Source organism: Haliotis rufescens, unplaced genomic scaffold (assembly GCF_023055435.1).
Source record: "Haliotis rufescens isolate VD_foot unplaced genomic scaffold, xgHalRufe1.0.p SCAF_16, whole genome shotgun sequence".
NCBI lineage: Eukaryota > Metazoa > Mollusca > Gastropoda > Lepetellida > Haliotidae > Haliotis > Haliotis rufescens.
In genome coordinates this window covers 30,016,308-30,040,459 of record NW_025963846.1, presented here as the reverse complement: position 1 = coordinate 30,040,459, position 24,152 = coordinate 30,016,308, and the positions used below count along the sequence as shown (strand labels likewise).

Below are 24,152 nucleotides of genomic sequence, written 5' to 3'. Positions count from 1 at the left end.
GTCGGTCCTAGGACATCAGCTTCCAGGTTAGACACATGCACACTTCTATATTGATCTGTAATATGTTGGTCCTAGGACATTAGCTTCCTAGGACATTAGCATCTAGGATAGATACATGAACACTTCTATATTAATCTGTAATATGTTGGTCCTAGGACATCAGCTTCAAGGTTAGATACATGCACACTTCTATACTGATCTCTAATATGTTGGTCCTAGGACATCAGCTTCCAGGTTAGACACATGCACACTTCTATATTGATCTGTAATATGTTGGTCCTAGGACATTAGCTTCCTAGGAAATTAGCATCTAGGATAGATACATGAACACTTCTATATTAATCTGTAATGTGTTGGTCCTAGGACATCAGCTTCAAGGTCAGATACATGCACACTTCTATACTGATCTGTAATATGTTGGTCCTAGGACATCAGCTTCCAGGTTAGACACATGCACACTTCTATACTGATCTGTAATATGTTGGTCCTAGGACATTAGCTTCCTAGGAAATTAGCATCTAGGATAGATACATGAACACTTCTATATTAATCTGTAATGTGTTGGTCCTAGGACATTAGCTTCCTAGGAAATAAGCTTCTAGGATAAATACATGCACACTTCTATATTGATCTGTAATGTGTTGGTCCTAGGACATTAGCTTCCTAGGAAGTTAGCTTCCAGGATAAATACATGCACACTTCTATATTGATCTGTTATGTGTTGGGGGAGTTGGGAAACTGAGAACGCTCACCCCCGGGGCTTGTACTAATGTAGACTCGGTACTTGAGGATCCCAGCGGCGCCCGGCAGAAACTTGTTGGTCCAGCTGATCCTAATTGTGTCCGTCTCCATCTGAAAATCTGTATCCTTCACTCCGTCGTCATCACTGAGCTCAATAACCTGAATCATTCACATATAGTATAGTAAAGGGAGTGGGTGAATGCCTTTTAAAGCCGCAATCATAAATATTCCAGCCATACCGGGACACTTAATGTATATATTCTCGTAACTTTATGGCTGAAATATTGCGGACGTGACGTTAAATATAAACTCACTAAATACTCACTGAAATAGATCGCTAGATATTGGAGTGTTAATAGCAAGTAGAACTCTATCGTAGATATATACGCCTTTTTTAACCACCCTTCATTGATCAAGGGGCAGCAAACGTATTAAGATTAAAGTCTAAATGGAACGCACATATAAAACATTTAATATCTTGAGATCATTCACATGTGTCACTGGTGGGCGAACGAACTTATCATTACGTGTTCACAAATGAGGAGCCGTATTTTCTATCAAATATGTTTGAGTGACAATATCACATCTGCCTTACCATACCGAAATCACTGGTGGTGGCAATTCAAAACGTGAACGAGGTCACTGTCCTACCCAGAGTTCCATGTGGCCAGCATTGTACCTCTGCCACAGGTCAGCGCCATGTGAGGATTCGTCACATCTTACAAAGTCCATTTAAGATATTGCATATGTTTTTAATCTGCTTCGTTTTTTGACAAGTCTACACATTTAGATGAACATCTGTCCTAGAATGGTCAATTTCAATTGAGAAAATACTCAAAAACGTAAAAAAATAAATGTTTAAATTTGCGTAGTTATCCATAGATTACATTGGTTGTACATGCTGTCATCGAAGCCCTACGTATATCAAAGTTTCGCTACCTGTAGGTCTGGTAAAGATATATTGTCATGCATCTCACAGTCGAAGTTGTAGTAGCATATCTATATAAATATGCTAAACAAACTGTAAAGCTCTCCCAAAGGTTTGCATTCGGCCAGTTTGATTTCAGAATAAACAAGAGAAAAGTCCGGTCACGCGATATGCATATTAGTGTGTAGAACAGAGTCAGTTGTACCATGACAGGCAGATGACGTCACATGTAACACTATGACGTTATATTGTCGATACAGACTGGGCAGTAACATCTTGTACCGACGACTGGCCAGTGAGAGAGCTTGATTTTATGACGAGCAATGAGATTCTGACAACATGCTTGCAGCATTATTAACATTGCTCCACGTGTAAAACAAAACCACAATGTGTGTTGACTCACTGCGAGTGCCTGGTTGTAGGTGGTCTTGGGAGGGGCTGTGTCGACCATGACCCCGTCCGACTTGAAGATGCTGTACGTCGTCGCATTATACCAGCCTCTCACAAAGAAGGAATACACGTGCCGGCTGCTGAGGTTCTCGCCTTGGTCACAAACATGACAGTTAGTCGGAATAGTCCCTTATAGTTCATACTCTCTTACAAAACGCATTTCTTTTCCATTACATTGTAAATGAATACTACAATAAACAGTTTCATATTAAACATTTAGTTCATTGCTTCTGAGCCCCTTTCGACTGCCGTAGGTCAATGGATAAGCTTTGAAGTTGGGATCGTCTTAGCGCTTTGACTGCCGTGGGTCATATTAAGATAAGGGAGTTGGGGCGGTCTCAGCGCTTCGACTGCGGGTAGGTCATGTTAAGGTATGGGAGTAGGGATCGTGTCAGCGCTTCGACTGCCGTAGGTCATGTTAAGGTATGGGAGTTGGGATCGTCTCAGCGGTTCGACTGCCGTAGGTCATGTTAAGGTATGGGAGTTGGATTTGTCTTAGCGCTTCGACTGCCGGAAGTCATGATAAGGTATGGCAGTTGGGATCGTCTTAGCGATGAGACAACGTCATGGAACTACATGATTTGTCGGTTTCTATATAAGGATTGCATGATGTGTAGGTGAGTCAGTACCGTTTGCCAGAGAGATGGCAGCTGATGTTTGCCGCCCGACGCTGAACCAGACTCGGGAGTGACTTTCAAACACACCCGCGGGGTAGTCGCTGTCACTGTCTCCAAGGCTGGCCTCATACCTGCAGCCAACAACAAACTGTCTGGGATATCTGGCACACTGTGGTCACAACGATGAGTTATTACAAGCATCCTTTACAAATATTGTAGATATTAAGTAATAAGAAAAACTGTACTGTGTGAAAGGCAGCCCTTGTTGTTTCAGCACCGTCCAACGGGCAGCCATGAAGGTGTCTGATGGTGAGTGGCCAATGTCCCCGGATGTTGTGAAGCGGAGGTCAGTGACATCGGTCACACCCAGAACATTGTTTGACCCACCTAGGATATAAACAGTGACATATACCGCCATGCACTAGCAATTACTGGTTCATGTTATAGCTGATGTATATTTCCAGGGAACTGATAGTCCACATACTGTAGGTATTAGGCTATAAAGTGAGATACACTATTACCAAAGCCTAAAATACCAACACATCTGTCATGCGTCTTTTCCACAGGCCAAATATATGTTCTAAGATCTTCAAACGTGGGTGAGCAAACCTTGTTAAGAATTCTGTGGAGAAATCGCTTGTGACGTACCATTCAGCAGCTGTGTACATCCGGGTGTGTGGTGGCACGCCCCGTCCTGCACGGCACAGACGCAGTGACCCTCACAGTTGTACGACTGACACCGCCTGACCAGCTCCAGCTCACCCCCGGCTCCTAGTTCAAGTTCCAGGTGAAGCGCATCGCTCTGGAGGCCAACCTTGGTCACAAGGAATACACATTGAAACACAGAAAGATAGTGAGGTGTTTTATGAATGTTGGTTGTGTGTTCATGAGTTATAAATATAAAACGTCAACGCGACGATAAAATGTCAAAGCAGATTCCTTTCAGAGTAAAAGGCAAATTAGCGGTGACAATTATATGAATGGATCACTGAAAACCAGCGTTGACACCAGGTGTTCGCGAACAGGTTTAGAAGCATGTAACACCTACCCCGTTGACAGCCCAGATTGCCACAAACACAGACGGTGTGGAAGAGAGGTCCTTTGTGTCAACAACACAAGTCTGAACTCTGCCTTCGTCATCGTGCTCAATGCCAGACACATTGTGTTGTACGAGCACAGATGTGCTTCCCTGAAACAGACACAAGTATCAGTTAGTGGATAATGAATCATGTCAAGATGATTTCTATATGCACCAGGCCGCCTGCTTGGTCTTTGGTACAATACAAGGACTGTCGGCTGGCATCAGTATACTGTCTAAGTGGGGAAACTACGGCTTTGTATCTCATTGAACTGGCACTCTAAAATCGGCATTTGTCCGGACAAGTTCAAGCAGCCACACCTCACCTCACCTCACCTCACCCCATCTCACCTCACCACACCTCACCTCACCACACCACACCACACCACACCTCACCTCACCACACCTCACCACCTCAAATGCACCAACAATGTGACTTGGGTCTCTTTAGGCCTGTGTCCAGTTTTGGCAATTTATGAACAATTTGCCACCCACGTTGACAAATCTGTAAGTGCTCTTCTATGCATCTATGTTGTTTCTTCTAGTGTGTCAGTTGTCCTACTACATTTCCGTTCATCCAATAAATACATACATGTGTCAAAGTTGCATTAATTTTGAAACTGTGTGTACGTCATAACAACGACACATGAGTATTCTATAACCTGATATCGAAACTTAATAAATACATAATGTGTTATATAGTATAACGTGAATGCACCTCAATAAGGTCAGTCCCGAACTCCGCAGACCCCGCTGTGATGATGTAGTGCGTTATTCCAGAATGGAGATCAGAGAAGCCAAGCCAGGCGAGGTTCAGCCGGGTCCTGTTCCATGTCATCCACCCCGACTGGTGTCGAGACAACCCCGCTGCATGGTCGGTGTGCACAGCTAGCGCACCTCCATTACAGTCATAGAACCGTGTTAGTGAGACAAGAGTGGTACAATCGTGGATACATATTTACCTGTCAAAGATTCATGGACACACTACTGTGTGTTACCTGTCAGTGATTCACGGAGACACTACTATGTGTTACCTGTCAGTGATTCATGGATAAATTGCTGTGTGTTACCTGTCAGTGATTCATGGATGCATTGCTGTGTGTTACCTGTCAATGATTCACGGAGACACTACTGTGTGTTACCTGTCAATTATTCATAGAGACATTACTGTGTGTTACCTGTCAGTGATTCATGGGTAAATTGCTGTGTGTTACCTGTCAGTGATTCATGGCGACATTACTGTGTGTTACCTGTCAGTGATTCATGGATAAATTGCTGTGTGTTACCTGTCAGTGTTTCATGGATACATTGCTGTGTGTTACCTGTCAATGATTCATGGCGACATTACTGTGTGTTACCTGTCAGTGATTCATGGATAAATTGCTGTGTGTTACCTGTCAATGATTCATGGCGACATTACTGTGTGTTACCTGTCAGTGATTCATGGATACATTGCTGTGTGTTACCTGTCAATAATTCATGGAGACATTACTGTGTGTTACTTGTCAAAGATTCATGGAGACATTACTGTACTATGTGTGTTACCTGTCAAAGATTCATTGACACAGAAATGTGTGTTACCTGTCAAAGATTCATGGACACATTACTGTGTGTTAACTGTCAATGATCCATTGACACATTACTGTGTGTTACCTGTCAAGGGTTTCGAGCTGTCCACCAGCATGGCCCCAGTGTCTGAAGAGTGACATAAGCCAGCCATATTGCAGGCGACGAGCTTCACTGTGTAGCTGCTTCCATCGTGGAGGTCCAGCTGTGACAGCATGTATTCTTCAACAAGTCCTGGCAGCTTTAGGTAAGGTAGGGATAGATTAGTGTTATGTTTGTAATAAATGCACTTGATATGAGATATCAAATCCATTGATTACAGAAACCATGATTATAATGTTATAAGATGCGTATGTTGAGTGAGTTTATAGTCTTATAGATGTAGGTGATATAGATCGGGATAAATATAACATTTGTGCTACTAAAACATGTTTAACATGAACATGTGTGACAAATTACGGTTACCTTCAGGAGACTTGACTTGAACTCCCCCAGTTGGTGTGATGAGATGGAGAGGTATTGTCTCTCAATGTAAGACTCTTCGTCCTTGAACTTCCAGCCTATCCTCAAGGTCGTCCTGCTGATGGACGTCCCAGCCACAATGGAACCGTGTCCATCTAGGATCCCTGGTGTCACGACAACTTCCGGTGGAGTGATGTCAACCAGAAACCCGTTGGACGTAATTTCACTGTATAATCCTGCCACAACAAAGAGATAACATATATACAGCTAGCTGTTTTGGAAACGCATCACTTTTCTTCGTTTGATTCCTTTTTCTACATATCACAACTGGGGGTACGGATCGTCCCGTAAGAAAAGTCTGCACACTTCTACATCTCTCATTGGAGACAAATCATATTTTGTCTTTTAATGCTTATACTGATTTCTTCATACGCCACTTACATCCAAATACGTTGTTAATTACACGTATCACGCCTGACGAAGGGGCAAGAAGTAGCACATAAGCGTCGTTTCACACAATAAAGAAGTTGTTGTACATAAAGTTTCATGTCTTTATGTTCTTCAACCTTCTAAATGACTATCAAAGACTTATCTCCAACTTCTCACACTTTATCTCAACCTGTACAGGTTTGGAAAACAAGATGGCTCTCCTTCGGAAACACATCCGGTTTTTGCTTCCGATCTTGAATCCTCATTCAAAGTTCACATTAGATGACATAAAGGATATATATTTGGAGAAATGTGTAGCTAATCGGATAGGTAGAAGTGTTTTGTTAATCCTTAAGTGCACATTGGCAGGCATCTCATACAAAACCCACATTTCCTCCAGTAGTGCCACATATACAAACTCATATCAAACGAGGAATGAATAAGTGCATACTGCAGCTACAATACATCATACAGGCTCTTTCGACTTTAGCCAACTCAACTGACAGATAATGTTAATGATGTGCGTTATAGCTCATTACCTGCTTTGTTGTAGGCCCTGACAGTCGTGTACAGAGTCTGTCCAACCGGAAGTTGGCGGTCACGTAGCGTGTGGAAGATGACCTCTTCCAGGGCTGCATTCGTAGCTGCGAGAATTTCGTCACCTCCTGGAGTTGTCCCCACACGCCATTCATAGTGGTCTAACCCAGATTCAGGGTCCTGGAAGCCTCGCCACTTACAACCAAGGAATGTCCTGACAACAATAATCACACAGAACTATGTGGCAGGATAATGTGATCTTATGGTCCAGTAATTCTTTTGTTTTAAAATTACAACCTTCAGTTTCGGACAAACTGAGAAATACAGATAGTACTTTAGTAACTTTTTTTACTAATTTTATTTTACAAATGAAAATAATAGCCTATTTACGGTTTCTAAATAAGTCGGATAATACTATTGAGTTGCATCATGATCACCTGGAAGCCTGATATTGGACATCTTCATCTCGGGTTCCGTCCATGATGTTTCCAGTTCGTGGAGCGGTCACGTCTAAGATGACACCATCACTTGTCGCCATGGTGCACAGGCCAGCCATGTTACACGCGGTCACCGTCACGTAATACGTCATGCCGCACTTGAAGGCAATGTCATAGAAACCCACATCTGCAACAATTAGATACGCACAGGGTAGCCTCAGTATATCTTCATAAATATGAGTACAACAATTAGACACGCACATTTTACACCAGTATACCTTCATAAATATTAATACAACAATTAGACATGCACATTTTACCACAGTATACCTTCATAAACATTAGTACAACAATTAGACACGCACATTTTGCCGCAGTATACCTTCATAAATATTAGTACAACAATTAGACACGCACATTTTGCCGCAGTATACCTTCATAAATATTAGCACAACAATTAGACACGCACATTTTACCGCAGTATACCCTCATGGATATTAGTACAACAATAAGTTGTAGGGGTATAGAAGTAGCATGTAATACTAAGGTTATAACGTCAGTCTCAAGCCCGTTACCCCGGACAACAGGACACAGTCTGTACATTGATAGAGCATTTCCATAACCAGGATTCGTTAACCCAGATGACGACACTGGGCGCGAAGCCATCGGGCTATCGCTGTTTCATAATATTTGCTGTCTCTGTATAATCCCAACAGTTTCCTGATATACAAAAACACGAACCTCAAACAACTCATGACAAGACTGTCCAAGTAAGGAGGGTTGTGTGGTGGCCTAGTAGTTAAAGCGTAACCTCGTCCAGCCGAAGACCCGGGTTAGATTTTCCGCATGGGTACAGTGGTTAAACCCCATTTTGGTGTCCCCCGCCATTAGAATGACGAATATTACTAAAAGCGGAATAAAAACATACTCACTGTTCATCATGTAAAGACTATTTTGCCTTATTAATTATTTTTAAGGAACAGTTTTGCTTTTACCTGTTCTTGCTCCCACGTGCGACTGAGCGAGTGTGTCGTCACATCCCCGACACGTGCCCACCTGGAGGAGATAGTGACTGATTGAAGAGTGGGGGTCAGAAAACCCCTCCCAGTAGGAACCCATCTCCGACATCAGGGTGACAAAGTCAGCGTCCTTTGCCTGGCCTCTAACGTTGGTGAGTTGTCCATCATACACGTGGCCCCTAGAGGGCGGTGTGTTGTCCGCCGTCACCGGTCGTGAAGTGATGAGACTGTGCAGGCCTACTTTGTTGTATCCCTAGTGCACGATTAAGATATTATAGTATGATATATTTCAGGTTCACACTTTTACTATTTTATACATAGAAATAAGGTTGTGCATTTGTTGAGAGTTAGGCTTTCATATGGTTTGAAGGTACAAATACAGAATCTATACATTGATAAATACATTACCTTCACTGAGACAAAGTAGACATGCCCGTCTGCTAGGGGTGCCTCGCCGTCGATAACCCTACATTGGTCAGTTGTAGATGTGTACTTGACAACGTCGTCATAGGCAGGTCTCGACCCCATCCCCACGTCATAGCTTACGACGCCACTCTCTGGGTCAGACAGAGCACCGTCCCAGCTGGAACAAGCACACCACAGACAGTCAATACTTTCTGGACCCGTGAAGATTCCGGAGTAGAATAGGTCTTCAGCAACCCATGCTTGCCGTAAAAGGTGACTATGCTTGTCGTAAAAGGCGACTAACGGGATCGGGTGGTCAGGCTCGCTGACTTGGTTGATGCATGTCATCGTATCCCAAATGCGTGGATTGATGCTCATGATATCAATCACTGGACTGTCTGGTCCAGACTCGATTATTTACAGACCGCCGTCATATAGCTGGAATATTGCTGAGTGCGGCATTAAACAACAAACCAACCAACCAATCAATACAAGTGAATACAATTTTACCAGCAAAGGAAACTGACAATCAGACTCACTTCTGTGTCAGGTTCTAGCTGTATTATTAGGTGATAGAAAAACAACAGCTCTATCCCATTCCCTAACTGTCGCATCCAGTGGTAGGACAATAACATGAATGTGAAAATAGCTAACTGTTATACCTAGTGTTAGTACATTGACGTACGTGTGTCATTCACAAAGTGTGGCATCCAGAGTCAGGACAAAACAGTTGTGTCAATCAGTGACTGTCGTTAATGCAACACCAGACAGATGGTTGACACTAACTATATCACTTACCACACATCTATCACAGACTTCGTTATGTATTGCCCAGAGAAATGTATTGATCCCCCTGACGTCACTGGCGGCGTGGAGTCAATCAACACCCCCGACGATATGACTGTCCTGCTCTTGTTCACAAAGTCCGTGGCTGTGACAGAAGACGCTAACGGTGATCAACACAATCAAATATGTAAGAAGGAATCTATTTCTTAAAATTATATCAAATATCAATAATGTGTAACTTGAAAGATCAGTCGAGAAATGCGTTTATGCATAATATTTATTTGTCCATGGATCCTTTATTACTGCAATTCCATTACACATTGAAAGATATACAATACACTGTATTACACAATGTCAGATATATGCATATTTTGTACAATGTCAGCTAGGTGTATACTGTGTCACCATCCATCTATACAATGTCAGCTTGGTGCATACTGTGTTACCATCCATCTATACAATGTCAGCTAGGTGTATACCGTGTCACCATCCATCTATACAATGTCAGCTTGGTGTATACTGTGTCACCATCCATCTATACAATGTCAGCTAGGTGTATACTGTGTCACCATCAATCTATACAATGTCAGCTAGGTGTATACTGTGTCACCATCCATCTATACAATGTCAGCTAGGTGTATACCGTGTCACCATCCATCTATACAATGTCAGCTTGGTGTTTACTGTGTCACCATCCATCTATACAATGTCATCTAGGTGTATACTGTGTCACCATCCATCTATACAATGTCAGCTTGGTGCATACTGTGTCACCATCCATCTATACAATGTCAGCTTGGTGCATACTGTGTCACCATCCATCTATACAATGTCAGCTAGGTGTATACTGTGTCACCATCCATCTATACAATGTCAGCTAGGTGTATACTGTGTCACCATCCATCTATACAATGTCAGCTAGGTGTATACTGTGTCACCATCCATCTATACAATGTCATCTAGGTGTATACTGTGTCACCATCCATCTATACAATGTCAGCTAGGTGTATACTGTGTCACCATCCATCTATACAATGCCAGCTTGGTGTATACTGTGTTACCCTCCATCTATACAATGTCAGCTAGGTGTATACTGTGTCACCATCCATCTATACAATGTCAGATAGGTGTATACTGTGTCACCATCCATCTATACAATGTCAGCTAACACTACGATAATGGGAACACAAATTGTGTCAGGATTTTGTCGTCATTGAAGTGTACCTATCACCGACGCGTAGATGGTGTGCCCGTCGTGCAGCCGGAGACCGTGCAGGATGGCGTGGTTCACCAAACCCTCTCTCCGTCTTGCAACCACGTCCTCCCCTCCAGGATCAGAACCTACGAAAGAGACGTCGGAGTTACTTTACAGTTTACTGGTCACCCTGGTACAGGACGCCGTCAAGATTACAATTGGCTGCTGTGAAGTACTTCTTCTATTAAAAACATCGGGTAGACTGCAGTATTTGGGTCTCCACTTCGGAAGGAACGTTTTTACGTGTTTACGGAAGTTGTCGAATGAAAAGTGTTCCACGCATGCGCAGTTCGTTATTTACGGTCGAAGCGAGAGGATTTGTTGGCCGCCATTTTTCTACCGAACGCTGTCTGCAGTTCAGTATTTTCTTACACAGACAACACACGGGGGGTTCAAGGGGAGTTTGTCCCCCCTTGTCGAAATATTTAAGTACAACTGGGGGGTAAAGGGGTGTTATACCCCCCTTTTTTCAAATAATTCGCACGACGGTAAGTTCATTCTGTTACTTGAACAATATATTTTGGGATTGTTGCGGGCGGACAACACAGCGGGGTTCAAGGCAGGTACAACCCCACCTTTATGACATTTTAAAAGTAAAATATGGGGGGTATCGCACTATCGTATAACTTCATTCATGACAGCATGTGAATTTTCATAGGAAAATGATCATCGATGGATACTTTCTCATTCAAACAAATCATTTGAAACGTTGAATTCGTATTTACTGTCATATAGGCCCTATATCTGTGGATCAATTTCTTTCAATTTCTTTTTCTGCTTCTTTTTCATCTTCTTCTTAAACGATAATTTTGCTTCCTAAGTTTAATAAATGTAAACACGGCTGGTGAACTTAGAAATTGATCAATTGAACAACTGAAATATTTCTTTTCTGATAATGTTTTGAACAAAATAATTGTCATACATTCCCGCATTCATCCCATACCTATGCAAAGATGTTTTCACTGTACTCCAAGTCGACTCTGTTTTATTTGTACAAGCCACAGTTTATGAATTTACAAGTTATGAGCGAAGTTGCTCTCGTAGTAACGCGTCCATATAAGGAAAGTCACATGATCAGACACGTGACGTCTTACGTCATTTATGTCCCGCCCACAAACAACAAGAAGTCGACAGTACGATAATTCGGCTTCACTTTCTATCGTAAAACTCTCGGCCCCCACAGGGGCGGAGTTTTAGACAATACTTTTCACGTCTAGCTCATTTTTGGGGTCCTTTTTGCTAAAAAATGCCTCCTAACGGATTTCGGTACGCTTGCGCGTGCGCGCTTATATATAACCCCCGAAGTGGGGACCCAAATACTGCTGTTGACCCAAAACATCGAAGGCCGCAAATGACACTGTTAAAAATTATAAATTATCTATCACTTGCATACATCACTTCCCGTAAAACAGCCAGCAGCCAGGTCTGGCATAACGCACAGCATCTCTATTCTCATAACAAATGTGTGTCAATACTTGAGACTGGTATAGTTGGAACAAACAAGTACTTCTTTCTTCACTGAAAGCTGGTTAAAGTTCACAGTTATAGTCCCATACTAAGGTTGAGATCTGTCGCCTGCAATGCAATTAACTTTATAACTCTGCAATATATCAGCTATATGACGGCCGCCAGTCAAAAGATTGATTCTTGACCTGACAATCCAGTGATTGATATTATGAGCAAAAAATCAACGCTGTCGAGGTACGATGGCATGCGATCATCAAAGTCATCCAACCTTAGCACTCGATCTGTTAGGTCACCCTTAGGTCAGCATATATAGGCTGCTTGACACATTTATTTTTAACCGGAATCACTGCAGGGTGAAAATGTTATGAAAACGTACCCAGAGCAATGTCATAATATGCTATCCCACTGGGGTGTGGAGAAGACCCTTCCTCTTCTACATCAGTGAAGCCGTCCCAGTAGACCACCATCTCACTCGTGCTGGTCTAAATAAACATACCTGTAGTTCACAATCTCACTCAACAAAACACAACAACAACGTTATGGATGGGTGAATATGGTAACGCCACACAAGTCAATGTTAAAGCAATATAACAAAGGAGGGTACCAGAAATGAGGTTTACACACATGCTAGCAGGAAACGAAACTAGGTGTTCGGCCACAGCACTCCAATAACACTACGAGTAACGCTCAAATGGAGGCCAACTTGAAGTTGAGATAACCCGTTTTAAATTTAACCTGCTGTTCTAAAGTGAGGTAAGGTGTCTTCAGCAAATCTTTTGTAAAGAAACGGTTGAACCAACACTTTTAAACATTCTTGGAAATGACATATATACCACGAGTGAGAGTGGTTTCAGTGCTCATGAACATCTTCTCACACATTCATGTATTACCTCGCTTTCTGTAAACTACATGAGACTTGTGCCAGTCTCTAGCTGATGCCAAGGTACAAAATGTATGGAAGTCAATTTCAGGAATGAATAGATATTAAATCTATCAAAGGAACTTTAAATTCTTATGTTGAGCACAGCGGGTCAGAATGTTATCAGGAGTAAACCAGTGACGATACTGAGCTGACTATTGCACCTGGAAGGTGGGACTGGTGAGTCCGCCCAGAAACACCCTTCCTCCGCTCGGTTGTGTCAAGTCCACCGTGACCCCGTCACTACACGAGTTGACCTCTGGTAAGTCTTCTGTCCACTTCTCGTTCTCCACGGTTTTGGAATCAGCATGAACACACACATAATACCTCCTCCCGTGGACAAGCCGTCGTTCTGTCTCGGCAAAGGCCACGTTTATAAATTCCTTGTCTGAAACACCAGACACCAATCATGTAATATCCTGGGTAGCATGAAACATATTCTAGAGAAACGACAAATATGTTTGTACATTTTGATATATGTACTTTCATGAAACATGCTGTAAACTGAGTGTTCTAGTGGTCTGGAGGAATGAACATGCTTATTCTTTTATTACTACCTGTGTGCCCGCACTTGATGACATCCGGCATGCTACAGGGGTCAGTGAAGGTCATCAGACTCTCTCTCTTGTAGTGGGAGGAGGGGTCCACCTGGTCACCTGACACCACTGCCCACGTGTAGTTCCTGTGACGGAGTGTCGGCCACACAGCAGACAGGATGTTCCTGTAGGGGGTATAGTCAGCATCAGCGAGGTTCCACCTTTCATTCTGCTCCAGGGTGATGGGATACCCGACATCAGCAACTTGTCTGGCGCCTGAAAGCAGGATGATAAGTTACATGACACTCGTTGAGTGGAGGAATATTTGGAAAATAGCACAATATGGTTCAGATGAAGAATTTTATAATGACAGAGCTATATCTATGATGTGAAACACAGGATATACACTTTTTACTTTTGAAATTCATATAAATAAATGCAGCAAGAGGGTTTGCGTGATCCTTGCACAGTCAGGCTGGTTAGGCTCATCGACAGCTCAGGGCCAATGCCCCTTCTACAGACAGTCCAGACAGCGAATGGGACTTCTCCCAGGAAGCGCTGCCTAGTCGAACCCGCCGAGAACTTTTCGGAGAATGTGAACACTTCCCAACGCTACAGCCTTCTGCATCATCCACATTGTCAGAAGGGCTGTATTCCCCGCAGCAAACCGTGTACTCAGTCAGTGAACAGATTTGGAGGCACCGAGAACAAAAGGGGACCGGACAACTTGGTATTTGGGATGCAAGCGTGACATTTCGAAACGAGGTCCGCATATTTGCCATGTTTTTTCCTGAATCTTGACACAGTGTCGAAAGGGACACAAAATTCAATGATATAAATGATTTCATTGGATTTATCAAAAAGGACAAGACTCAGGTATGTTGGCCTGGATAGATCTGAGGCTGTGTTCGGGCCTATTTCAAAGAAATTTTAATTTATCATTTTCCATAACGCCCTCTACATATTCTGGGTCGTGCCAGGGATGGACCTCTGTGCCCAAACCACAAGCATTGCGAAGACGGTATTAAAAGGATCAAGCCACTCCATCACGTCGCTGTGTTACTGTGTTTGTGTCCCAAAGCCTGGCTTCGACCGTCAATATGTTGGGCAGTCTCATTAAATCCATTTCAAAATCTACATTGTGATGCCTCGAAACGGTTTCGAGTTGGAAGTGACTGGTCCTGAGCAGCAAATAGAAAACCTTCTGTTTCACTTTTCAGGCCAGCCGACTTCATCCACTCTGCAGGGTTGCTTCTCTTCTCAACACACTGCACATAAACTCGATGCAGTGGTCGTTCAGAAAGTCTCTCCCTGAAACCTTGAGTCTGTGCCATTGAGTTGGAGATTATGTCCAAGATCCTTGGCTCGTTTAAGAAAACTGTGGAATGCCTTGGTTTCATCATGAGACTTGACATGCTTCACAAGAGGGTCATCAGACAAACAAATGTGTGTGCAATATTGCACAAAACAGTTCTATCATGAAGAGTCTCCACGTAAATTGAAATTATCCACACGCCGCATGTTCATAGCCATGACCATTGGAAATATCACTTGGAAATTCTGGTAGTGTCTTTAAATCATGCTTTGAGACTACATTCCTTACCGACAACATCGATGACGATGGCAGGGACTACAACAGCAGGGTCATATGCAGCACAGTCTCTCACGTCGGCGGATACGGTGGTGGAGAGCCCCACTTTGTTGTAGCCTCGAACAGCAAGACGACGGCACTTACTGAAGTCCAGGCGTTGGGGCAGCAGTACATGGAATGTCATCTGGAACAACCGTTGTGTGGGGAGTAACAGTGTTGTGATTAATCTGTACTTGTCATCAAGATTAGATGCAATGTTACCTTGATAACTACCCGGGTTAGAGTAGATATATGACGTCAACGTTACAGAATAACCAGTCTCGATTATAAGACAAAACAGATTCCATTGGGAGAAGAGGCAAAACAGTTGTGACAATTATATGAATGGGTTACTGAACATCAGTGATGACAGCAGGTGTTCACGCAATAGGGTAAGCATGTCCTGTCCTACCCGTAACACAAGCCACTCACACATGTGGCAGCCTAGTGGGGACACTGGGTGGACACTGATTTCATGTCGGACAAGCAGTTAAATGGGGTCAGTGGTCAGGCTCTGTGACGTTGGACGTTCCTTACAATATCCACTGGTATTTACAGGCCGCACTGATAAAGCTTGACTATTGCTGGTTGCGGCGTAGATCAACATTCACTTCCCTCATCCTACATACCACATTCCCGCTGGTTGTGCTGTCTGACACTGGCTGCCACTTTGTCAGAAGCCTACTGTCGTGGTCACTGTCTGTTAAACTCCATTCATATCGGTCTACAACGCCATACGCTTCAGTCTTCACTGGCATGTCCGGGTCAGCAAACCTTGCCATGGTCACCTCAAGCTGGAACAGTGGACGCAGAGACGTATGGAGTCTGCTGATGCTGGGGCCGCCAGTGTAGGGACTTACAGTAAAATAATCCCCGTGCAACTAAACCATGGACGCCGAAGCTGTTCATAAGCACAGTAAAGTATCATTTTTATTGTTAGCAATTGTGCAAAGCAGTATCTCTGAAAGGCATTTGGAAGCTGTGGCATCAGTGAAGACAGAACTGACGTATGCATTTCGACTTTTGAAAGAAAAGAGAAGCTGAAATCCATTAGTCAGCTATCTGTTCGTGAACATCACTCTGTACACAAATCATATCATGTAATTCGCTCATATGACTCGAAATATCTCTCAACATCATAATTCGAAATTTGTCAAATAGAATGAATTGGAAGTGTATCTTCAATCTGAAGGTGACCTTTAAAGGATCGACAAAGGCCATGATGTAAGTACAATATTTCACGTAAATGACATACTCTCGAGTTACTTGAAAACACAAACATTTCAGCGTATGCCTTTTGACAAGGGATTCAACCCATGCATTGCTTTAGATATGCTTAACGGCGGCGGAGAATACAAGTAGAGACATACATATATGCATCAGCTGTGTTCTCATCACCTTGGAGCCTGTGTCGGTGTTGGTGTAGTTCACGCTGATGTCGCCGCTTACAGGTGGATGGTGTAGCACTGTAACTCCGTCACTGTACACGGCGTCGGTGCAGACGTTCACAGCACACAGCTTCACAGCCGCCCTGAACGTGTAGCCCGACATGAGATCCAGTCCCGTGGACAGTACGTGGTCGCGGTGTCCAGTGTACTCATAGTCGCTTTCTGTGTGCCAGAGGTCATCTGAACATAGAAGACAAGGTATGCAGATGATACGTAGATATGCATTCGATTGCATACAGGCACAGAACATAGTTTATAGATTGTATATTTGTATACATCTTTGGCGAGACTTAATACGCGCCACAATTTAGATTGGCATACACCGTCGTCTGCGTAGTGTCATACCGGGGCTTCACATTATGTAAACTATAACCATACTGGGGACACATTTCTACACATGTATTTACAGTTGATTTAGAAAATCTATCAGGGATAGCCCTCTCTGGCTGCATAGGATCAACTGTACAGATAGAGCAAAGCATGACACTGGTGCTTTGTATCAGTATTTGTAAATACATATCTACATACAGCCAGTTAAGTGCATGGACCTATCACTATGGCTGCAGTATGAGGGTGTGGTCACCCATACCTGATAACGCGAACTTCTTTTCCAGCTTCCACTTGACATCCGGGTACTGATGGGTAGGTTGTCGTGTGATGTTCCAGTGGGCGGCGAACATGGAGGTTGAGAGCTGATACTCCTGGTCCTCGTGACAGCCACTCACGGCAGACTGAAACATGAAACAAGAGAATATACCAACATTTACCTGGTCCTCTCGACAGCCATACACGGCAGACTGAAACATGAAACAAGAGCATATGCCAACATATACCTGGTCCTCGTGGCAGCCATAAACGGTAGACTGAAACATGAAACAAGAGGATATACCAACATATACCTGGTCCTCGTCACAGCGCTTCACGGAAGACTGAAACATGAAACAAGAGGATATACCATCATATACCTGGTCCTTGTGACAACCATTCACGGCAGACTGAAACATGAAACAAGAGGATATACCATCATATACCTGCTCTTCGTGACAGCCATACACGGCAGACTGAAACATGAAACAAGAGGATATACCATCATATACCTGGTCCTCGTGACAACCATTCACAGCAGACTGAAACATGAAACAAGAGGATATACCATCATATACCTGGTCCTCGTGACAACCATTCAAGGCAGACTGAAACATGAAACAAGAGGATATACCATCATATACCTGGTCCTCGTGACAGTGATTCAAGACAGATTGAAACATGAAACAAGAGGATATACCATCATACACCTGGTCCTCGTGGCATCCATAAACGGAAGACTGAAACACGAAACAAGAGGATATACCAACATATACCTGGTCCTCGTGACAGCCATACACGGCAGACTGAAACATGAAACAAGAGGATATACCAATATATACCGACCATGTCCTCGTGTCACAGCAGACTGAAACATGAAACAAGAGGAAATATATATTTTTTCATGATAGCTACACTTATAATAATAAAGAGCATTGTTAACCTTAAATTAGTATGCAACATTCACAGTCGCTGATTGACTCACCAAGTTATGATGTGTAGGATTCCAATCCTGCGTTCCTGTAACATTTCAAAATAGAAAGTAGGTGGTCACAAAGTAGGCAGCATGTCATTTCTCAACAAGACAAATATTTGATAGTTGTGACGGACAATGGCAGACAATGAAGCGATCGTAAAATATCAAGCTGTGTTGTGGCCAGATTTTAGCAGTCTGCGACGGCCAGAATATTTCAGAGTTATCCACGTGTGCATCATTGAACTCTGGGACAGACTACATCATTCGGGAAATGAGGTGAGGTGGCAGTGTCTAGAAGGCTGGCCGTACTTATATAAGAAGGAGATGAGGGCGATTCGAGGCCTTCTCTGACCTGACTAGCTTCTTATCTACTTGTCCAGTGCGGTAAACACCGACTTCCTCCGAGCTTCCGTCACTATTCCGGATTCAAGAGACAGAGCACGTGCTTCTTTCAAGATATTCGACTGTGACAAATTCTGAACTTCGTGAGTGTATATTTGTTATGCAGACCTGTTCCGTACTGATGCTGCTACTTATTTAACCCATTATGTTGTCATTTGTGATTGTAAGCCTAAAATTGTGTGTCTCAATATGTTTTTTTCTGTTATTCGTTTATCTTGTTTGGTTATTTAATGATTTCACAATTGCATTCTGTACGCATTTCAATTTGCAAGTCCCTCTGTAACAACATAGTAAAACGTTTATCTTGAACTTCTCCTAGACAATACCTTGAATGGAATCACACCCGAGACCATCATATTTCGTCATCTCAGAGATGTCAGCGTTGTTGATGATAATGTAAACCCCATCAGAAGACTGGATCACCTCGCCACCAGCCGTCTTGGCCACAACAGTTGTGTAATATTTCTGCAAAAAGATATTCAGACAATGTAGCAGTTCTGTATATGTTGAAATTAGTTCATTGTCACTATAAGCGTGAATAATATAAATATAAAGTTTACTAATGGTTTAGTGATACAAATAGTGCATCAATGAACTATCAATGTCATGCATGAACGCATCATAGAACACGCACCTGTGTACACTGTACAGTACATTTGACGTTCATTGCATTGTGTTTGGACAGTGATCAGTCGTCAGGAAGCTACTTTATATATTAAGATGCTTGTGTGATGTGTAAACTTCCGTTTCGGTATACCGCGGTGTTAGTATGACGGCACTGTGTTGAATTTTCCAGTGGCTGGATAGGTTGTATATAAGCGTCTTTACACTTGTCTCACGCATTCGATCGAATCGGAATCAGATTTCAGGTGAGGATCGTTCATCATCCCTGCTTAGCCCATCTCGGAAGCACCACTGTCGTCGCTGGGTGAATATATAGAATTGTCACTTTTTCTACAACCACTGTATTTTTGTATTTGATCCTGTCCACTACCATCATGTTATGTATTGCCACTGAATATTGTACTACCACTGTATTGAGTACTGCCATTGTAATTACAGTGCAGTAATTTGTATAGATTTATAAACCTAGTTAATTTTTGTAATACATTTGTTGATTGTATACCTCTTGTTAGTTGTTAGTTGGTTTCACACTAGATTATTTTTCTTACATATATCTCGGTTAACATCTTGTTTCAATTTGGGAATCGACACGTATCAATATGTCTGAGTGTTGTATGCAGCAGAAAAAGCAGACAGTTGCTTCGCTCTTCGACCACTGAATTAACTGGTCAACCATGGATTTCATTGAAGGAACATGTGACTGTAATTTTGCTGGCTTCCCCTTCTGATTGACAGTTGTTCAGTTATCTGGCTACACTACTTTTGAATTGTTTGATAGGCATTACTTAGAAGTTGACGAATGACAACGGAGACACAATTTATGGAAAACAACTTCTTTAATACTGTAAAGGCGACGTTTCGGTTTAGATCTGTATAGCGTTGTCAGGGAAGGAAGACCTTGACAACCTTAAAAGTACGGTATTCAAGAAGTAAAACGACCAGTGTTGACACTCAACTACACTGCAGGTCTATGTACTAATGCAAATGTCACCTGTGACGTGTTCAGCAGGAGATTCGTGAAGTGATGCTGTAGCAAGTGCCCTGTGTCTTCATAGCCTCTCACGTCAACTACCCCGGGCCTGGTGCCAATCCCCGCCCTGTAGGTCACGTTCAACATGTCGTCATCAAACCCATACCACCTCGCCTTCAGCCCTCGGGTAGACAGTTGGAAGTCGGAGTCCCGCAGTTCCTGTAATGTTTGTGGACACTGTCACGGAGGGGTTGGGTAGCCGAGAAAAGAAACAAAACGCTTTCCACAGCCACACAGAAAGAGTCCGACTCTTAAATCCGCAAATTAAATTACTTATACTCAAAGTAAAATATGTTCATCATTTACGCTGAAGCAGTGAGATTGTGAATAATCGTTGAACGCATTTATTCTGCTTTGAAATACTATCTGTAAAGAAATTACGTTTGCTGACCGTTGTCTGAAATAATTCTTCTTCATTTTCGGGGCAAACATCCATGACGACACCAGGTGAGGGCAGCGTGACGTCATGGACGTAAGGTTCTGCTATCGCCACCGTGGCCAGCCCGACTGTGTTGGTGACCCTGACTGACACATAGTAGGTGTGGCTGTGATGGAGGTCCCAGTGGAGGTCCCGGAGAGCTACTGCTGTACACGTGGGCGGAGACGTCACTGTGCACCCTGCTCCTGACTGCAGGGCAATGAAGGGCAGGATCTCAGTCCCATACGGCGAGGTACCTGCACACAGTAGAGTATGTCAAATGTATGCGTGGGACTTCCAGGTGAGAATTGATCTGCAGTTAACCTAAACTGGAAGTAAGAGGAGAATGAATAGGGTGGCTAGGCTCTCTGACTGAGCTGATTGCGTGTTTTCATACCCCGAAAGCGTGGATTGTTGCTTATAATATCAATCACTGAATTTTCAGTTTCAGACTCGAATGCCTTCAGGCTACCGTCATATAACTTGGATAGGGCTGCGTGTGACGTTTAACAACAAAATAACAAAGATAAGATATACAAATATGACCCTTAGGGGTCTGCTCGGTCAGAAATGCAATAAACAGATCTGAAATATATAAAGACTATTTGAAGCATTTATGGGATTAATTAAAACGAAGACAAGACCGCCACTTCTTACCGACGGCAGCTTCATACTTGAGGTGAGCAGTATCAGGGTCCGTGACATGTGAGTTGTTCCACGTCACTAGGAGATGAATCAGACTGGGAGTGAGGGCAGCAGTGACTCCCCCGTTAAAGACAGGCTTCTGGGTGTGCACAAGGAGACGCCCCAGGACCTGAAGAAACAAGAAGTAAACATGGCGGCGACATAAGGGGCGTTGTTCATGGAGGTTCGGGAAAACGTGTCATGTCACGTCGTGCAATAGGTTATCATCAAATGTGCTCAACAGATAAAGGGACAGATAACTCTCAGAAAATAAATATAATTGGACAACCCAGAGGGATCCTGTTGGATTTCCGGTTCGGAAAAAAGCCCATTTAATGATCGGGAGTCAGAAACTGTGACCGGGCTGATTGATTGTCACAGAACAACGATGGTATGGGCAGTTGTTCATGCTATCAGTCACTGGGGTTGCTCATCTAGACTCGAGACCCATTGCTGTTGAAAGATATAATTTACTCATTTACGACACAACAGATTGTAACATCGTGAGTATCAGTCTACCTGAATGGTTGTAAGCCCAGCTTTGTTGATGGCCTTGATGGCTATGTAGAACTCTTGCCCCTCACTGAGAGAAGAAGGGTGGTAGCCTTGATACTGGGGATGATGATGAGTGGACGTGTACGGCAGGATGTCTGGAGCTGCTTCACCAGAAGGATCTGACATCAGTCCCACCTCGTAGTCATGGATACCGCTCTCCGCATCAGTTCCGGTCCAGTTTACAAACAGCTGGCAAGAGCAATATGTCATCAACAGAAGCCGCACGAAGAATCCTGATATTGTTGTACTTGAGTCTCAATCTACCGAGTTATGATGATCTTTAAACTTCATTTTTTTTAAACTTGTCGATTTATAAACCTACTAAATTCCCACTGCTATCAAGGGAAGGAATAGGGTGAAACTGCATAGCCATGACCCATGAGACGCATTACATACGCAATGAAACACTTCAGCATTTAACACAAGGTGTGGACATAATCATGTAGTGTGTAAGATACTTAGGTAGAATGTATAAATATTTCTCGGACGTGGTTCTGTGTAGAGACTCCCATGAGACTCACAACATACACAATGAAATACTTCAGCATTTAACACCAAGTTTAGACATGATCGTCTGTTATGTAAGCTACTATAAATATTTCTCGCACGTGGTGCTGTGTAGAAATGTATATCTGGTGGAAACTTGACAACGCTTCAGACTGTATGCAAAATGTTGCATGTCGTGCCAACATCGTTCCATTCCTCATCACGTGAATGGGAAACTTCTCTAACTCTGCTGCATTGATTGCTGTTCCTTTGGATCTGAAAGATTCGTCAGGATATACCATGAATACAGAATGGGACCTCCAGCTTAAAGAGCTTGAAGGTAAAAACACTCATAAAAATTACATTTGAAACTTGGTGACATGGATATTTATAGACAAATCCATTAGGAGACGAGGTAAGTGAGGCTATCCATTATATCATACACAATAGACACAGCCATACGTCAACACACACACCCCCACACACACCCCACACACCCCCCATCAAGCTTTATTTGCATGCACAGTAAAGGTTTGAATATCAATAGGGTGAACCTGATAAACGACATTAACTATGCTTTCGACATGACAAGGACAGCACATTGTTCACACATTTAGAGTATTATACTGCATGTAAAGATGGCACTGAATTGTGTAACGTGAGCTCTAACTAAAAACACGTTGGGACCAATAATATTCCAGGTGGATATCCATTATGTCTGGGCGCTGTTCTGTGTCGTTTTACAAAGAAGTCAAACATTAGATTTAAAGTTCTTTAAGTTTTCATAATGTGCAGGCAACAAACATTTATTTTTAAACATATCTTAATAGCCTTATTGTTTGTACCTGCATTGGGTATCTGGTTCAGTAATTCTGCTTCTCCTGCGGTGATTGTCTATGAACCAGACCGTGCCTGATGAGGTGGTGACCAGACCCGGGGCAATGCTAGACGCGGCTATAGCAATCTGTCCCACTGCTGGTGATGTGTCATCAAGGGTCACTCCGTCAGAACACACAGGGTCAGATGCCTCCAGGGCCCGGTTGTAGGCCACCACTGTCACGTGATACGTCCCTAGGGAAGGTGCCGACCATGCTGCATGTGTCGAGTAGGTTTCCGTCACCTGTAATTTTGATGGTTTGATGGTTTGAGACGCATGTAAGTGATTGTAAGTAAATATGCGCCCTGCATGGGAATTTGATAAACGTTGATGTGAGGGAGACAAAGACGTACATTTAATACACTCGTATCCAAACCGAAATGCTCCTTTTGTAGACACTTGTCCGAGAACTGATACTGGTAGAACTTGACCCCACTCTCCCGGTCAAAGAAGCCGTCCCAGTGGGCGTGGAGCTGTAGGCTGTCCTGGTAGTCCACTTCCGGGTGTCCAGGCTGACCATCGTGGACAACTCAAGGGTGCGGTGCACTTGCATCTACTGTCACCTAGAGGGACAGTAACATCATAGAATGTGTGACCTAGAGGGACAGTTACATCATAGAATGTGCCACCTAGAGGGGCAGTAACATCATACAATGTGTCAACTACAGGGGTAGTAACATGATAGAATGTGTCACCTAGAGGGGCAGTAACATGATAGAATGTGTCATCTAGAGGGGCAGTAACATGATAGAATGTGTCATCTAGAGGGGCAGTAACATGACAGAATGTGTCACCAAGAGGGGCA

The 24,152-nt window shown here is 43.2% G+C and overlaps 1 pseudogene; it reads right to left on the bottom strand.

The window, feature by feature from the left end:
• Positions 1-24,152, bottom strand: part of LOC124119553 — a 60,575-nt pseudogene that overhangs the window by 10,717 nt on the left and 25,706 nt on the right.